Source organism: Scyliorhinus torazame, unplaced genomic scaffold (genome assembly GCF_047496885.1).
Source record: "Scyliorhinus torazame isolate Kashiwa2021f unplaced genomic scaffold, sScyTor2.1 scaffold_37, whole genome shotgun sequence".
NCBI lineage: Eukaryota > Metazoa > Chordata > Chondrichthyes > Carcharhiniformes > Scyliorhinidae > Scyliorhinus > Scyliorhinus torazame.
Window position 1 is genome coordinate 452,004 of NW_027307764.1, and position 17,181 is coordinate 469,184.

Here is a 17,181-nt window from a genome sequence, read left to right on the forward strand (position 1 = left end):
TCCCAAACTAATCCCACTGCCCAACTCTCTCCCCATAGACCTGTATCATTCACAAACTAATCCCACTGCCCCACTCTCACCCCATAGCCCTGTATCAATCCCAAACCAATCCCACTGCCCCACTGTCTCCCCATAGCCCTGTATCAATCCCAAACTAATCCTACTGCCACACTCTCACCCCATAGACCTGTATCAATCCCCAAACTAATCCCACTGCCCCTCTTTCTCTCCATAGCCCTGTATCAATCCCAAACTAATCCCACTGCCCCTCTTTCTCCCCATAGCCCTGTATCATCCCCAAACTAATCCCACTGCCCCACTCTCACCCCATAGCCCTGTATCATTCCCAAACTAATCCCACTGCCCCTCTTTCTCCCCATAGACCTGTATCAATCCCAAACTAATCCCACTGCCCAACTCTCTCCCCATAGCCCTGTATCATTCCCAAACTAATCCCACTGCCCCTCTTTCTCCCCATAGACCTGTATCAATCCCAATCTAATCATACTGCCCCACTCTCACCCCATAGCCCTGTATCAATCCCAAACTAATCCCACTTCCCCACTCTCCCCGTAGCCCTGTATCAATCCCAAACTAATCCCACTGCCCCTCTTTCTCCCCATAGACCTGTATCAATCCCAAACTAATCCTACTGCCCCTCTCTCACCCCATAGCCCTGTATCAATCCCAAACTAATCCCACTGCCCCACTCTCACCTCATAGATCTGTATCAATCCCCAAACTAATCCCACTGCCCCACTCTCACCCCATAGCCCTGTATCATTCCGAAACTAATCCTACTGCCCCTCTTTCTCCCCATCGACCTGTATCAATCCCAAACTAATCCCACTGCCCCGCTCTCTCCACATAGCCCTGTATCAATCCCCAAACTAATCCCACTGCCCCACTCTCTCCCCATATCCCTGTATCATTCCCAAACTAATCCCACTGCCCCACTCTCTCCCCATAGCCCTGTATCAACCCCAAACTAATCCCACTGCCCCACTCTCTCCCCATAGCCCTGTATCATTCCCAAACTAATCCCACTGCCCCTCTTTCTCCCCATAGACCTGTATCAATCCCAAACTAATACCACTGCCCAACTCTCTCCTCATAGCCCTGTATCATTCCCAAACTAATCCCACTGTCCCTCTTTCTCCCCATAGACCTGTATCATTCCCAAACTAATCCCACTACCCCACTCTCATCCCATAGCCCTGTATCAATCCCCAAACTAATCCCACTGCCCCACTCTCTCCCCATAGCCCTGTATCAATCCCCAAACTAATCCCACTGCCCCACTCCCTCCCCATAGCCCTGTATCAATCCTCAAACTAATCCCACAGCCCCACTCTCTCCCCATAGCCCTGTATCAATCCTCAAACTAATCCCACTGCCCCACTCTCTCCCCATAGCCCTGTATCATTCCCAAACTAATCCCACCGCCCCGCTTTCTCCCCATAGCCCTGTATCAACCCCAAACTAATCCCACTGCCCCACTCTCTCCCCATAGCCCTGTATCAATCCCCAAACTAATCCCACAGCCCCTCTCTCTCCCCATAGCCCTGTATCAATCCCAAACTAATCCCACTGCCCCACTCTCACCCCAAAGCCCTGCATCAATCCCCAAACTAATCCCACTGCCCCACTCTCTCCCCATCGCCCTGTATCAATCCCCAAACTAATCCCACAGCCCCACTCTCTCCCCATAGCCCTGTATCATTCCCAAACTAATCTCACTGCCCCACTGTCTCCCCATAGCCCTGTATCAATCCCCAAACTAATTTCACTGCCCCACTGTCTCCCCATAGCCCTGTATCATTCCCAAACTAATCCCACTGCCCCGCTATCTCCCCATAGCCCTGTATCAATCCCTAACTAATACCACAGACCCACTCTCTCCCCATAGCCCTGTATCAATCCCCAAACTAATCTCACTGCCCCACTGTCTCCCCATAGCCCTGTATCATTCCCAAACTAATCCCACTGCCCCGCTTTCTCCCCATAGCCCTGTATCAATCCCAAACTAATCCCACAGCCCCACTCTCCCCCATAGCCCTGTATCAATCCCAAACTAATCCTACTGCCCCACTCTCTCCCCATAGCCCTGTATCAACCCCAAACTAATCCCACTGCCCCACTCTCTCCCCAAAGTCCTGCATCAATCCCCAAACGAATCCCACTGCCCCACACTCTCCCTGTAAATCTGTATCAATCCCCAAACTAATCCCACAGCCCCACTCTCTCCCCAAAGCCCTGTATCAATCCCCAAACTAATCCCACTGTCCCACTCTCTCCCCATAGCCCTGTATCAATCCCCAAACTAATCCCACTGCCCCACTCTCTCCCCATAGCCCTGTATCAATCCCCAAACTAATCCTACTGCCCCACTCTCTCCCCATAGCCCTGTATCAATCCCCAAACTAATCCCACTGCCCCACTCTCTCCCCATAGCCCTGTATCCGTCCCCAAACTAATCCTCCTGCCCCACTCTCACCCCATAGCCCTGTATCAACCCCAAACTAATCCCACTTCCCCACTCTCCCCATAGCCCTGTATCAATCCCAAACTAATCCCACTGCCCCACTCTCTCCCCATAGCCCTGTATTATTCCCAAACTAATCCCACTGCCCCACTTTCTCCCCGTAGACCTGTATCATTCACAAACTAATCCCACTTCCCCACTCTCTCCCCATAGCCCTGTATCAATCCCAAACTAATCCCACTGCCCCACTCTCACCCCATAGCCCTGTATCATTCCCAAACTAATCCCACTGCCCAACTCTCTCCCCATAGCCCTGTATGATTCCCAAACTAATCCCACTGCCCCTCTTTCTCCCCATAGACCTGTATCAATCCCCAAATTAATCCCACTGCCCCACTCTCAACCCATAGCCCTGTATCATTCCCAAACTAATCCCACTGCCCCGCTCTCTCCCCATAGCCCTGTATCAATCCCAAACTAATCCCACTGCCCAACTCTCTCCCCATAGACCTGTATCATTCCCAAACTAATCCCACTGCCCAACTCTCTCCCCATAGACCTGTATCATTCACAAACTAATCCCACTGCCCCACTCTCACCCCATAGCCCTGTATCAATCCCAAACCAATCCCACTGCCCCACTGTCTCCCCATAGCCCTGTATCAATCCCAAACTAATCCTACTGCCACACTCTCACCCCATAGACCTGTATCAATCACCAAACTAATCCCACTGCCCCTCTTTCTCCCCATAGCCCTGTATCAATCCCAAACTAATCCCACTGCCCCTCTTTCTCCCCATAGCCCTGTATCATCCCCAAACTAATCCCACTGCCCCACTCTCACCCCATAGCCCTGTATCATTCCCAAACTAATCCCACTGCCCCTCTTTCTCCCCATAGACCTGTATCAATCCCAAACTAATCCCACTGCCCAACTCTCTCCCCATAGCCCTGTATCATTCCCAAACTAATCCCACTGCCCCTCTTTCTCCCCATAGACCTGTATCAATCCCAAACTAATCATACTGCCCCACTCTCACCCCATCGCCCTGTATCAATCCCAAACTAATCCCACTTCCCCACTCTCCCCGTAGCCCTGTATCAATCCCAAACTAATCCCACTGCCCCTCTTTCTCCCCATAGACCTGTATCAATCCCAAACTAATCCTACTGCCCCTCTCTCACCCCATAGCCCTGTATCAATCCCAAACTAATCCCACTGCCCCACTCTCACCTCATAGATCTGTATCAATCCCCAAACTAATCCCACTGCCCCACTCTCACCCCATAGCCCTGTATCATTCCGAAACTAATCCTACTGCCCCTCTTTCTCCCCATAGACCTGTATCAATCCCAAACTAATCCCACTGCCCCGCTCTCTCCACATAGCCCTGTATCAATCCCCAAACTAATCCCACTGCCCCACTCTCTCCCCATATCCCTGTATCATTCCCAAACTAATCCCACTGCCCCACTCTCTCCCCATAGCCCTGTATCAACCCCAAACTAATCCCACTGCCCCACTCTCTCCCCATAGCCCTGTATCATTCCCAAACTAATCCCACTGCCCCTCTTTCTCCCCATAGACCTGTATCAATCCCAAACTAATACCACTGCCCAACTCTCTCCTCATAGCCCTGTATCATTCCCAAACTAATCCCACTGTCCCTCTTTCTCCCCATAGACCTGTATCATTCCCAAACTAATCCCACTACCCCACTCTCATCCCATAGCCCTGTATCAATCCCCAAACTAATCCCACTGCCCCACTCTCTCCCCATAGCCCTGTATCAATCCCCAAACTAATCCCACTGCCCCACTCCCTCCCCATAGCCCTGTATCAATCCTCAAACTAATCCCACAGCCCCACTCTCTCCCCATAGCCCTGTATCAATCCTCAAACTAATCCCACTGCCCCACTCTCTCCCCATAGCCCTGTATCAACCCCAAACTAATCCCACTGCCCCACTCTCTCCCCATAACCCTGTATCAATCCCCAAACTAATCCCACAGCCCCACTCTCTCCCCATAGACCTGTATCAATCCCCAAACTAATCCCACCGCCCCACTCTCTCCTCATAGCCCTGTATCAATACCCAAACTAATCCCACAGCCCCACTCTCTCCCCATAGACCTGTATCAATCCCCAAACTAATCCCACTGCCCCACTCTCTCCCCATAGCCCTGTATCAATCCCAAACTAATCCCACTGCCCCACTCGCTCCCCATAGCCCTGTATCAATCCCCAAACTAATCCCACTGCCCCGCTCTCCCCCATAGCCCTGTATCAACCCCAAACTAATCCCACCGCCCCGCTCTCTCCTCATAGCCCTGTATCAATCCCCAAACTAATCCCACCGCCCCGCTCTCTCCTCATAGCCCTGTATCAATCCCATACTAATCCCACTGCCCCGTTCTCCCCCATAGCCCTGTATCAACCCCAAACAAATCCCACCGCCCCGCTCTCTCCTCATAGCCCTATATCAATCCCAAACTAATCCCACTGCCCCACTCTCTCCCCATAGCCCTGTATCAATCCCCAAACTAATCCCACTGCCCCACTCTCTCTTCATAGCCCTGTATCAACCCCAAACTAATCCCACCGCCCCGCTCTCTCCTCATAGCCCTGTATCAATCCCCAAACTAATCCCACTGCCCCACTCTCTCCCCATAGCCTGTATCAATCCCCAAACTAATCCTACTGCCCCACTCTCTCCCCATAGCCCTGTATCAACCCCAAACTAATCCCACCGCCCCGCTCTCTCCTCATAGCCCTGTATCAATCCCCAAACTAATCCCACTGCCCCACTCTCTCCCCATAGCCCTGTATCAATCCCCAAACTAATCCCACTGCCCCACTCTCTCCCCATAGCCCTGTATCAATCCCCAAACTAATCCTACTGCCCCACTCTCTCCCCATAGCCCTGTATCAATCCCCAAACTAATCCCACTGCCCCACTCTCACCCCATAGCCCTGTATCAACCCCAAACTAATCCCACTTCCCCACTCTCCCCATAGCCCTGTATCAATCCCAAACTAATCCCACTGCCCCACTCTCTCCCCATAGCCCTGTATTATTCCCAAACTAATCCCACTGCCCCACTTTCTCCCCGTAGACCTGTATCATTCACAAACTAATCCCACTTCCCCACTCTCTCCCCATAGCCCTGTATCAATCCCAAACTAATTACACTGCCCCACTCTCACCCCATAGCCCTGTATCATTCCCAAACTAATCCCACTTCCCCACTCTCTCCCCATAGCCCTGTATCATTTCCAAACTAATCCCACTGCCCCTCTTTCTCCCCATAGACCTGTATCATTCCCAAACTAATCTCACTACCCCACTCTCATCCCATAGCCCTGTATCAATCCCCAAACTAATCCCACTGCCCCACTCTCTCCCTATAGCCCTGTATCAATCCCCAAACTAATCCCACTGCCCCACTCCCTCCCCATAGCCCTGTATCAATCCTCAAACTAATCCCACAGCCCCACTCTCTCCCCATAGCCCTGTATCAATCCTCAAACTAATCCCACTGCCCCACTCTCTCCCCATAGCCCTGTATCAACCCCAAACTAATCCCACTGCCCCACTCTCTCCCCATAGCCCTGTATCAATCCCCAAACTAATCCCACAGCCCCACTCTCTCCCCATAGACCTGTATCAATCCCCAAACTAATCCCACCGCCCCGCTCTCTCCTCATAGCCCTGTATCAAAACCCAAACTAATCCCACAGCCCCACTCTCTCCCCATAGACCTGTATCAATCCCCAAACTAATCCCACTGCCCCACTCTCTCCCCATAGCCCTGTATCAATCCCAAACTAATCCCACTGCCACACTCGCTCCCCATAGCCCTGTATCAATCCCCAAACTAATCCCACTGCCCCGCTCTCCCCCATAGCCCTGTATCAACCCCAAACTAATCCCACCGCCCCGCTCTCTCCTCATAGCCCTGTATCAATCCCCAAACTAATCCCACCGCCCCGCTCTCTCCTCATAGCCCTGTATCAATCCCAAACTAATCCCACTGCCCCGTTCTCCCCCATAGCCCTGTATCAACCCCAAACAAATCCCACCGCCCCGCTCTCTCCTCATAGCCCTGTATCAATCCCAAACTAATCCCACTGCCCCACTTTCTCCCCGTAGACCTGTATCAATCCCAAACTAATCCCACTGCCCCGTTCTCCCCCATAGCCCTGTATCAACCCCAAACAAATCCCACCGCCCCGCTCTCTCCTCATAGCCCTGTATCAATCCCAAACTAATCCCACTGCCCCACTCTCTCCCCATAGCCCTGTATCAATCCCCAAACTAATCCCACTGCCCCACTCTCTCCCCATAGCCCTGTATCAACCCCAAACTAATCCCACCGCCCCGCTCTCTCCTCATAGCCCTGTATCAATCCCCAAACTAATCCCACTGCCCCACTCTCTCCCCATAGCCTGTATCAATCCCCAAACTAATCCTACTGCCCCACTCTCTCCCCATAGCCCTGTATCAACCCCAAACTAATCCCACCGCCCCGCTCTCTCCTCATAGCCCTGTATCAATCCCCAAACTAATCCCACTACCCCACTCTCTCCCCATAGCCCTGTATCAATCCCCAAACTAATCCCACTGCCCCACTCTCTCCCCATAGCCCTGTATCAATCCCCAAACTAATCCTACTGCCCCACTCTCTCCCCATAGCCCTGTATCAATCCCCAAACTAATCCCACTGCCCCACTCTCACCCCATAGCCCTGTATCAACCCCAAACTAATCCCACTTCCCCACTCTCCCCATAGCCCTGTATCAATCCCAAACTAATCCCACTGCCCCACTCTCTCCCCATAGCCCTGTATTATTCCCAAACTAATCCCACTGCCCCACTTTCTCCCCGTAGACCTGTATCATTCACAAACTAATCCCACTTCCCCACTCTCTCCCCATAGCCCTGTATCAATCCCAAACTAATTACACTGCCCCACTCTCACCCCATAGCCCTGTATCAATCCCAAACTAATCCCACTGCCCCTCTTTCTCCCCATAGACCTGTATCAATCCCAAACTAATCCCACTGCCCAACTCTCTCCGCATAGCCCTGTATCATTCCCAAACTAATCCCACTGCCCCTCTTTCTCCCCATAGACCTGTATCAATCCCAAACTAATCCCACTGCCCCACTCTCACCCCATAGCCCTGTATCATTCCCAAACTAATCCCACTGCCCAACTCTCTCCCCATAGCCCTGTATCATTCCCAAACTAATCCCACTGCCCCTCTTTCTCCCCATAGCCCTGTATCAATCCCAAACTAATCCCACTGCCCCACTCTCTCTCCATATCCCTGTATCAATCCCCAAATTAATCCCACTGCCCCACCCTCACCCCATAGCCCTGTATCAATCCCCAAACTAATCCCACTGCCCCACTCTCTCCCCATAGCCCCGTATCAATCCCCAAACTAATCCCACTGCCCCGCTCTCTCCCCATAGCCCTGTATCAATCCCCAAACTAATCCCACTGCCCCGCTCTCTACCCATAGCACTGTATCAATCCCAAACTAATCCTACTGCCCCACTCTCACCCCATAGCCCTGTATCAATCCCCAAACTAATCCCACTGCCCCACTCTCTCCCCATAGCCCTGTATCAATCCCCAAACTAATCCCACTGCCCCGCTCTCTCCCCATAGCCCCGTATCAATCCCAAACTAATCCTACTGCCCCACTCTCACCCCATAGCCCTGTATCAATCCCCAAACTAATCCCACTGCCCCACTCTCTCCCCATAGCCCTGTATCAATCCCCAAACTAATCCCACTGGCCCGCTCTCTCCCCATAGCCCTGTATCAATCCCAAACTAATCATACTGCCCCACTCTCACCCCATAGCCCTGTATCATTCCCAAACTAATCCCACTGCCCCTCTTTCTCCCCATCGACCTGTATCAATCCCAAACTAATCCTACTGCCCCACTCTCACCCCATAGCCCTGTATCAATCCCAAACTAATCCCACTGCCCCACTCTCTCCTCATAGACCTGTATCAATCCCCAAACTAATCCCACTGCCCCACTCTCACCCCATAGCCCTGTATCAATCCTCAAACTAATCCCACAGCCCCACTCTCTCCCCATAGCCCTGTATTATTCCCAAACTAATCCCACTGCCCCACTTTCTCCCCGTAGACCTGTATCATTCACAAACTAATCCCACTTCCCCACTCTCTCTCCCTAGCCCTGTATCAATCCCAAACTAATTACACTGCCCCACTCTCACCCCATAGCCCTGTATCAATCCCAAACTAATCCCACTGCCCCACTCTCTCCCCATAGCCCTGTATCATTTCCAAACTAATCCCACTGCCCCTCTTTCTCCCCATAGACCTGTATCAATCCCAAACTAATCCTACTGCCCCACTCTCTCCCCATAGCCCTGTATTATTCCCAAACTAATCCCACTGCCCCACTTTCTCCCCGTAGACCTGTATCATTCACAAACTAATCCCACATCCCCACTCTCTCCCCATAGCCCTGTATCAATCCCAAACTAATTACACTGCCCCACTCTCACCCCATAGCCCTGTATCAATCCCAAACTAATCCCACTGCCCCACTCTCTCCCCATAGCCCTGTATCATTCCCAAACTAATCCCACTTCCCCACTCTCTCCCCATAGCCCTGTATCATTCCCAAACTAATCCCACTGCCCCTCTTTCTCCCCATAGACCTGTATCAATCCCAAACTAATCCCACTGCCCAACTCTCTCCCCATAGCCCTGTATAATTCCCAAACTAATCCCATTGCCCCTCTTTCTCCCCATAGACCTGTATCAATCCCAAACTAATCCCACTGCCCAACTCTCTCCCCATAGCCCTGTATCATTCCCAAACTAATCCCACTGCCCCTCTTTCTCCCCATAGACCTGTATCAGTCCCAAACTAATCCCACTGCCCCACTCTCACCCCATAGCCCTGTATCATTCCCAAACTAATCCCACTGCCCCTCTTTCTCCCCATAGACCTGTATCAATCCCAAACTAATCCCACTGCCCCACTCTCTCTCCATATCCCTGTATCAATCCCCAAATTAATCCCACTGCCCCACTCTCACCCCATAGCCCTGTATCAATCCCCAAACTAATCCCACTGCCCCACTCTCACCCCATAGCCCTGTATCAATCCCCAAACTAATCCCACTGCCCCACTCTCTCCCCATAGCCCTGTATCAATCCCCAAACTAATCCCACTGCCCCGCTCTCTACCCATAGCACTGTATCAATCCCAAACTAATCCTACTGCCCCACTCTCACCCCATAGCCCTGTATCAATCCCCAAACTAATCCCACTGCCCCGCTCTCTCCCCATAGCCCCGTATCAATCCCAAACTAATCCTACTGCCCCACTCTCACCCCATAGCCCTGTATCAATCCCCAAACTAATCCCACTGCCCCACTCTATCCCCATAGCCCTGTATCAATCCCCAAACTAATCCCACTGGCCCGCTCTCTCCCCATAGCCCTGTATCAATCCCAAACTAATCATACTGCCCCACTCTCACCCCATAGCCCTGTATCATTCCCAAACTAATCCCACTGCCCCTCTTTCTCCCCATAGACCTGTATCAATCCCAAACTAATCCCACTGCCCCACTCTCACCCCATAGCCCTGTATCAATCCCAAACTAATCCCACTGCCCCACTCTCTCCTCATAGACCTGTATCAATTCCCAAACTAATCCCACTGCCCCACTCTCACCCCATAGCCCTGTATCAATCCTCAAACTAATCCCACAGCCCCACTCTCTCCCCATAGCCCTGTATTATTCCCAAACTAATCCCACTGCCCCACTTTCTCCCCGTAGACCTGTATCATTCACAAACTAATCCCACTTCCCCACTCTCTCTCCATAGCCCTGTATCAATCCCAAACTAATTACACTGCCCCACTCTCACCCCATAGCCCTGTATCAATCCCAAACTAATCCCACTGCCCCAGTCTCTCCCCATAGCCCTGTATCATTCCCAAACTAATCCCACTTCCCCACTCTCTCCCCATAGCCCTGTATCATTTCCAAACTAATCCCACTGCCCCTCTTTCTCCCCATAGACCTGTATCAATCCCAAACTAATCCCACTGCCCAACTCTCTCCCCATAGCCCTGTATCAATCCCAAACTAATCCCACTGCCCCACTCTCTCCCCATAGCCCTGTATCATTCCCAAACTAATCCCACTGCCCCTCTTTCTCCCCATAGACCTGTATCAATCCCAAACTAATCCCACTGCCTCACTCTCTCCCCATAGACCTGTATCAATCCCAAACTAATCCCACGGCCCCACTCTCTCCCCATAGCCCTGTATCATTCCCAAACTAATCCCACTTCCCCACTCTCTCCCCATAGCCCTGTATCAATCCCAAACTAATTACACTGCCCCACTCTCACCCCATAGCCCTGTATCAATCCCAAACTAATCCCACTGCCCCACTCTCTCCCCATAGCCCTGTATCATTCCCAAACTAATCCCACTTCCCCACTCTCTCCCCATAGCCCTGTATCATTCCCAAACTAATCCCACTGCCCCTCTTTCTCCCCATAGACCTGTATCAATCCCAAACTAATCCCACTGCCCAACTCTCTCCCCATAGCCCTGTATCATTCCCAAACTAATCCCACTGCCCCTCTTTCTCCCCACAGACCTGTATCAATCCCAAACTAATCCCACTGCCCAACTCTCTCCCCATAGCCCTGTATCATTCCCAAACTAATCCCACTGCCCCTCTTTCTCCCCATAGACCTGTATCAATCCCAAACTAATCCCACTGCCCCACTCTCACCCCATAGCCCTGTATCATTCCCAAACTAATCCCACTGCCCCTCTTTCTCCCCATAGACCTGTATCAATCCCAAACTAATCCCACTGCCCCACTCTCACCCCATAGCCCTGTATCATTCCCAAACTAATCCCACTGCCCCTCTTTCTCCCCATAGACCTGTATCAATCCCAAACTAATCCCACTGCCCCACTCTCTCTCCATATCCCTGTATCAATCCCCAAATTAATCCCACTGCCCCACTCTCACCCCATAGCCCTGTATCAATCCCCAAACTAATCCCACTGCCCCACTCTCACCCCATAGCCCTGTATCAATCCCCAAACTAATCCCACTGCCCCACTCTCTCCCCATAGCCCTGTATCAATCCCCAAACTAATCCCACTGCCCCGCTCTCTACCCATAGCACTGTATCAATCCCAAACTAATCCTACTGCCCCACTCTCACCCATAGCCCTGTATCAATCCCCAAACTAATCCCACTGCCCCGCTCTCTCCCCATAGCCCCGTATCAATCCCAAACTAATCCTACTGCCCCACTCTCACCCCATAGCCCTGTATCAATCCCCAAACTAATCCCACTGCCCCACTCTCTCCCCATAGCCCTGTATCAATCCCCAAACTAATCCCACTGGCCCGCTCTCTCCCCATAGCCCTGTATCAATCCCAAACTAATCATACTGCCCCACTCTCACCCCATAGCCCTGTATCATTCCCAAACTAATCCCACTGCCCCTCTTTCTCCCCATAGACCTGTATCAATCCCAAACTAATCCCACTGCCCCACTCTCACCCCATAGCCCTGTATCAATCCCAAACTAATCCCACTGCCCCACTCTCTCCTCATAGACCTGTATCAATCCCCAAACTAATCCCACTGCCCCACTCTCACCCCATAGCCCTGTATCAATCCTCAAACTAATCCCACAGCCCCACTCTCTCCCCATAGCCCTGTATTATTCCCAAACTAATCCCACTGCCCCACTTTCTGCCCGTAGACCTGTATCATTCACAAACTAATCCCACTTCCCCACTCTCTCTCCATAGCCCTGTATCAATCCCAAACTAATTACACTGCCCCACTCTCACCCCATAGCCCTGTATCAATCCCAAACTAATCCCACTGCCCCAGTCTCTCCCCATAGCCCTGTATCATTCCCAAACTAATCCCACTTCCCCACTCTCTCCCCATAGCCCTGTATCATTTCCAAACTAATCCCACTGCCCCTCTTTCTCCCCATAGACCTGTATCAATCCCAAACTAATCCCACTGCCCAACTCTCTCCCCATAGCCCTGTATCAATCCCAAACTAATCCCACTGCCCCACTCTCTCCCCATAGCCCTGTATCATTCCCAAACTAATCCCACTGCCCCTCTTTCTCCCCATAGACCTGTATCAATCCCAAACTAATCCCACTGCCTCACTCTCTCCCCATAGACCTGTATCAATCCCAAACTAATCCCACTGCCCCACTCTCTCCCCATAGCCCTGTATCATTCCCAAACTAATCCCACTTCCCCACTCTCTCCCCATAGCCCTGTATCAATCCCAAACTAATTACACTGCCCCACTCTCACCCCATAGCCCTGTATCAATCCCAAACTAATCCCACTGCCCCACTCTCTCCCCATAGCCCTGTATCATTCCCAAACTAATCCCACTTCCCCACTCTCTCCCCATAGCCCTGTATCATTCCCAAACTAATCCCACTGCCCCTCTTTCTCCCCATAGACCTGTATCAATCCCAAACTAATCCCACTGCCCAACTCTCTCCCCATAGCCCTGTATCATTCCCAAACTAATCCCACTGCCCCTCTTTCTCCCCATAGACCTGTATCAATCCCAAACTAATCCCACTGCCCAACTCTCTCCCCATAGCCCTGTATCATTCCCAAACTAATCCCACTGCCCCTCTTTCTCCCCATAGACCTGTATCAATCCCAAACTAATCCCACTGCCCCACTCTCACCCCATAGCCCTGTATCATTCCCAAACTAATCCCACTGCCCCTCTTTCTCCCCATAGACCTGTATCAATCCCAAACTAATCCCACTGCCCCACTCTCTCTCCATATCCCTGTATCAATCCCCAAATTAATCCCACTGCCCCACTCTCACCCCATAGCCCTGTATCAATCCCAAAACTAATCCCACTGCCCCACTCTCACCCCATAGCCCTGTATCAATCCCCAAACTAATCCCACTGCCCCACTCTCTCCCCATAGCCCTGTATCAATCCCCAAACTAATCCCACTGCCCCGCTCTCTACCCATAGCACTGTATCAATCCCAAACTAATCCTACTGCCCCACTCTCACCCCATAGCCCTGTATCAATCCCCAAACTAATCCCACTGCCCCACTCTCTCCCCATAGCCCCGTATCAATCCCAAACTAATCCTACTGCCCCACTCTCACCCCATAGCCCTGTATCAATCCTCAAACTAATCCCACAGCCCCACTCTCTCCCCATAGCCCTGTATTATTCCCAAACTAATCCCACTGCCCCACTTTCTCCCCGTAGACCTGTATCATTCACAAACTAATCCCACTTCCCCACTCTCTCTCCCTAGCCCTGTATCAATCCCAAACTAATTACACTGCCCCACTCTCACCCCATAGCCCTGTATCAATCCCAAACTAATCCCACTGCCCCACTCTCTCCCCATAGCCCTGTATCATTTCCAAACTAATCCCACTGCCCCTCTTTCTCCCCATAGACCTGTATCAATCCCAAACTAATCCTACTGCCCCACTCTCTCCCCATAGCCCTGTATTATTCCCAAACTAATTACACTGCCCCACTCTCACCCCATAGCCCTGTATCAATCCTCAAACTAATCCCACAGCCCCACTCTCTCCCCATAGCCCTGTATTATTCCCAAACTAATCCCACTGCCCCACTTTCTCCCCGTAGACCTGTATCATTCACAAACTAATCCCACTTCCCCACTCTCTCTCCCTAGCCCTGTATCAATCCCAAACTAATTACACTGCCCCACTCTCACCCCATAGCCCTGTATCAATCCCAAACTAATCCCACTGCCCCACTCTCTCCCCATAGCCCTGTATCATTTCCAAACTAATCCCACTGCCCCTCTTTCTCCCCATAGACCTGTATCAATCCCAAACTAATCCTACTGCCCCACTCTCTCCCCATAGCCCTGTATTATTCCCAAACTAATCCCACTGCCCCACTTTCTCCCCGTAGACCTGTATCATTCACAAACTAATCCCACATCCCCACTCTCTCCCCATAGCCCTGTATCAATCCCAAACTAATTACACTGCCCCACTCTCACCCCATAGCCCTGTATCAATCCCAAACTAATCCCACTGCCCCACTCTCTCCCCATAGCCCTGTATCATTCCCAAACTAATCCCACTTCCCCACTCTCTCCCCATAGCCCTGTATCATTCCCAAACTAATCCCACTGCCCCTCTTTCTCCCCATAGACCTGTATCAATCCCAAACTAATCCCACTGCCCAACTCTCTCCCCATAGCCCTGTATAATTCCCAAACTAATCCCATTGCCCCTCTTTCTCCCCATAGACCTGTATCAATCCCAAACTAATCCCACTGCCCAACTCTCTCCCCATAGCCCTGTATCATTCCCAAACTAATCCCACTGCCCCTCTTTCTCCCCATAGACCTGTATCAGTCCCAAACTAATCCCACTGCCCCACTCTCACCCCATAGCCCTGTATCATTCCCAAACTAATCCCACTGCCCCTCTTTCTCCCCATAGACCTGTATCAATCCCAAACTAATCCCACTGCCCCACTCTCTCTCCATATCCCTGTATCAATCCCCAAATTAATCCCACTGCCCCACTCTCACCCCATAGCCCTGTATCAATCCCCAAACTAATCCCACTGCCCCACTCTCACCCCATAGCCCTGTATCAATCCCCAAACTAATCCCACTGCCCCACTCTCTCCCCATAGCCCTGTATCAATCCCCAAACTAATCCCACTGCCCCGCTCTCTACCCATAGCACTGTATCAATCCCAAACTAATCCTACTGCCCCACTCTCACCCCATAGCCCTGTATCAATCCCCAAACTAATCCCACTGCCCCGCTCTCTCCCCATAGCCCCGTATCAATCCCAAACTAATCCTACTGCCCCACTCTCACCCCATAGCCCTGTATCAATCCCCAAACTAATCCCACTGCCCCACTCTATCCCCATAGCCCTGTATCAATCCCCAAACTAATCCCACTGGCCCGCTCTCTCCCCATAGCCCTGTATCAATCCCAAACTAATCATACTGCCCCACTCTCACCCCATAGCCCTGTATCATTCCCAAACTAATCCCACTGCCCCTCTTTCTCCCCATAGACCTGTATCAATCCCAAACTAATCCCACTGCCCCACTCTCACCCCATAGCCCTGTATCAATCCCAAACTAATCCCACTGCCCCACTCTCTCCTCATAGACCTGTATCAATTCCCAAACTAATCCCACTGCCCCACTCTCACCCCATAGCCCTGTATCAATCCTCAAACTAATCCCACAGCCCCACTCTCTCCCCATAGCCCTGTATTATTCCCAAACTAATCCCACTGCCCCACTTTCTCCCCGTAGACCTGTATCATTCACAAACTAATCCCACTTCCCCACTCTCTCTCCATAGCCCTGTATCAATCCCAAACTAATTACACTGCCCCACTCTCACCCCATAGCCCTGTATCAATCCCAAACTAATCCCACTGCCCCAGTCTCTCCCCATAGCCCTGTATCATTCCCAAACTAATCCCACTTCCCCACTCTCTCCCCATAGCCCTGTATCATTTCCAAACTAATCCCACTGCCCCTCTTTCTCCCCATAGACCTGTATCAATCCCAAACTAATCCCACTGCCCAACTCTCTCCCCATAGCCCTGTATCAATCCCAAACTAATCCCACTGCCCCACTCTCTCCCCATAGCCCTGTATCATTCCCAAACTAATCCCACTGCCCCTCTTTCTCCCCATAGACCTGTATCAATCCCAAACTAATCCCACTGCCTCACTCTCTCCCCATAGACCTGTATCAATCCCAAACTAATCCCACGGCCCCACTCTCTCCCCATAGCCCTGTATCATTCCCAAACTAATCCCACTTCCCCACTCTCTCCCCATAGCCCTGTATCAATCCCAAACTAATTACACTGCCCCACTCTCACCCCATAGCCCTGTATCAATCCCAAACTAATCCCACTGCCCCACTCTCTCCCCATAGCCCTGTATCATTCCCAAACTAATCCCACTTCCCCACTCTCTCCCCATAGCCCTGTATCATTCCCAAACTAATCCCACTGCCCCTCTTTCTCCCCATAGACCTGTATCAATCCCAAACTAATCCCACTGCCCAACTCTCTCCCCATAGCCCTGTATCATTCCCAAACTAATCCCACTGCCCCTCTTTCTCCCCACAGACCTGTATCAATCCCAAACTAATCCCACTGCCCAACTCTCTCCCCATAGCCCTGTATCATTCCCAAACTAATCCCACTGCCCCTCTTTCTCCCCATAGACCTGTATCAATCCCAAACTAATCCCACTGCCCCACTCTCACCCCATAGCCCTGTATCATTCCCAAACTAATCCCACTGCCCCTCTTTCTCCCCATAGACCTGTATCAATCCCAAACTAATCCCACTGCCCCACTCTCACCCCATAGCCCTGTATCATTCCCAAACTAATCCCACTGCCCCTCTTTCTCCCCATAGACCTGTATCAATCCCAAACTAATCCCACTGCCCCACTCTCTCTCCATATCCCTGTATCAATCCCCAAATTAATCCCACTGCCCCACTCTCACCCCATAGCCCTGTATCAATCCCCAAACTAATCCCACTGCCCCACTCTCACCCCATAGCCCTGTA